The sequence below is a fragment of the Suncus etruscus genome, chromosome 3, assembly GCF_024139225.1.
Source record: "Suncus etruscus isolate mSunEtr1 chromosome 3, mSunEtr1.pri.cur, whole genome shotgun sequence".
NCBI lineage: Eukaryota > Metazoa > Chordata > Mammalia > Eulipotyphla > Soricidae > Suncus > Suncus etruscus.
In genome coordinates this window covers 58835540-58838887 of record NC_064850.1, presented here as the reverse complement: position 1 = coordinate 58838887, position 3348 = coordinate 58835540, and positions in this window count along the sequence as shown.

Below are 3348 nucleotides of genomic sequence, written 5' to 3'. Positions count from 1 at the left end.
TATTGTTGACAATAATATTCTAGGTACATATTTACATAAAATCAGGGGGGATTCCCATCCCTAAATTGTCCTCCCTACACCTCCGTTTTTGTCCTACCTCCCATTTCCTCTTCCCTCCCCCCCAGGGTGGCTAGAATATGTGATCCCCTCTGTATTTGACCTACTACTTAGTAGTCTTGCATCAGTTTGGTCTTGGTGCCTCCCTTATTTCCCCCTCTAAGTGGGGGCAGGGCTAGCAGTTCAAGTTGGGTGGTTTTGCCTGAAAAAGAGAAAAGTAATAAACTGGGGTAAGAGTCTAATACCCCAAAAATGGGCAGAATCCTTCTAGAGGTTCTCCTCATCGATTTGGGAAATGAAGGAGAAAAAGAAGGTGAAACACCCCATCAGTACCAAATGAAGTGTCAAATATCCAGTGAGGACTCCAGTTACATCGTAGTTTGAATTTTTGAACTCATTGAACTTGCTGGAGTTTGTGATGATTTATCCACAAGTTGACAAGTCCAACTATGTGTTAAAATAATATTAACTTAAATTCAGTAAGATATATTTACTTCAGTTTATAAAGTAAAATATAAACTTTAAATATAAATACAATTAATTAAAATAGTTTATACATTAGTATTTTAAAATAAATATACATATTTTTTGTTAATGGCACAGAATATTTTAAAACAAAGACATCATTCCTATAATTTAGAGTCCATATTAAAAATCATAAATATTCAAGGAAATTACATATGCTGATATCATGTAAGATAAATTTGGGTTTGAATTAATCAGCTGGTCAAAATGCATGTTAAAATTATATCCCAAAAATCCAAATTTGAATCTCTACTATCTTGTATTGTCCCAAAGCAGATAACCACTAGGAATTTTTCCTGAGCACATCATTGACCAGTGGAATAGCCCCAAAATCCTACCCCCAAGAGAATTGGTTTGAATAAAGAGAAAAAAAAACCTACCCCAAACCATTTTCTTGTAATATTTAAAATTATAAGTGTATTATCCTGTATGTTACAGTAGAATGCAAGTGTAAATCATATTACATAAAGATAACTTCTTGTTTTAAACTAATAGCACTACTTCCTGAAGTTAACACTTATAAATAATACATGCCTTTATATTCCTTGAAGAGTCAATTTTTGCTTCAAGGCTATAAAATAATTTTAGTAAATAGAAATTAAATATAGTTCTTCAATTGAAATAAGGAAAATACAATAAATGTGCAAAACTATATCTAGCTTATTCCTATTTTCTATATTTGCTTGCTATTTTTGAAAGTTGTTATTTTTATTTCATGCAAAGAAATATATAATGTACTTCTGCTAATTGTAAATTGTTTTTTTTTTTTTTTTTTGGTTTTTGGGCCACACCCGTTTGATGCTCAGGGGTTACTCCTGGCTATGTGCTCAGAAATCGCCCTTGGCTTGGGGGGACCATATGGGACGCCGGGGGATCGAACCGAGGTCGTTCCTTGGCTAGCGCTTGCAAGGCAGTCACCTTACCTCCAGCGCCACCTACCCGGCCCCTGTAAATTGTTTTTTATTGTTCAATGTCCAACATTTTTATGTTTCCAAAACCAGTGCCAGTGTTTTCTATATGATATGCTTGAATTAATTGTGTATGAGTAAATATAAAAACATTATTCAGCAAAATTAACCTAAGTAAAAAAATTTTCTCTTCTATTTGGGCCTTTGACACCATCGCAGAGAGATAGCAACTGTGAAAGTTATTGGAAATAAAGCAACATGCTTATCATTATGATTTCAATAGCAGAAGTAACTCCCTGAATGCTGGGAGATCAACAAAATCCCACATAAAGTACTAAACTCTATTTAGTGTAGAGTGAAGTTTTGTATAAAAAAGAAAGTACTTGCAACAGTACAAAAAGAATCAGAAGTGTCAGAAAGAAGGAGCCTCTTCTTATTGACTCAAGTAATGTGTTTTTTTCTCATAAAACCAACATATTCCAAAGCATAAGAAAAAATTCTGTTACCCTTAGAAGCTGGAAAAATGCTTTATAGACAAAAATGCCAACAGATACACCAATCAGACATGTCCAAAGAAGTTATATATTTCAGAAACAACATATAATATATTCATATATTATATATATGAATATTCATATTATATAAATATAAATATTCATTTAACATCTAATTATGTGCAAGGATGTTATCATTTTGGGTGAGGAAGCTGCACATGAAGCTAATAAACAGGATTTCTATGGCCAGGGACTATGATATTTATCTGCTGGTACCAAATGCAACTTTATCCATATTGCTTCTTGAACTGCCTTCTAGTTAGACCTCTTATCTGTTAGTTAAAGATAGATAGGTAGATAGATAGATAGATAGATAGATAGATAGATAGATAGATAGATAGATAGATAGATAGGTATTTAATAAGAATCATGGTATTGAAGCTTAAGTGTATAAAAAACTAAGCATGTTTTTCTTCATTTTTTGATGTAAATGTCCTGGATTCTAATACATGGGTAGACATGAAATATTCAGTGAGTTCAATCATTTAAAAATATTATAAATGATTTTTATATTTATACATATTGAATAGTTATAGTTTTATAGTGATTTGCATCCTATCTCAATTAAATGACCTGCTAATTTAGCCTACCATTTTAGTCTTGACTCCTACTTGAATGTGGACTATATTCTAAGTAAATTGCTGTGCTCCTTTTAGAGTGTGCTTAAGCTGGTTTTGTTTTGCTCACTATGATTCCTCATTTCTTGTTTTCCTTAAAATATTCTAATTATCCTTAAAAATATCCAGCCTATTTGTCATTAGATTTAAAAATATTACTAAAAATATCATGTCAACATACAGTAATTTTCCCTCATTTATGTTAACTATTATTTAAGCAAAATAGAGAAGTAGTATACTTTATATATAAATATATATAAATTTATATATAATATATTTAATATGTACATATAAAATAAGTTGGTAGCTATTTTTTTCTGAAAATTTTTCATTCACTGTATTTTGTCTTTATAATATTAAATACATTTTTTGTAGTACTTACTTTTGTCTTTTAAGTCACATAAGGAAAGAAATCTTGGGTCTATTCACCAATATGATCTGGTAAATTTAATTTGGATTAGAAACAAGTCAGCAGCTAATGAACAGTTTTTGATGAAAGTAAGTCCACACGTTATTTTATTATGATCTGAATGAGACTCTCCAGTGCAAATAGATGCTGATACTTTGATACTTTGTCATACTGTTTTTGGCAAGGGCACCTAATTATTATATCCGATGTCACAGCAACGCAAAGTATTAAGTATTTCTTGTTACGATTTTGTAAGAATTTTATTCTTAGAGTTGAGC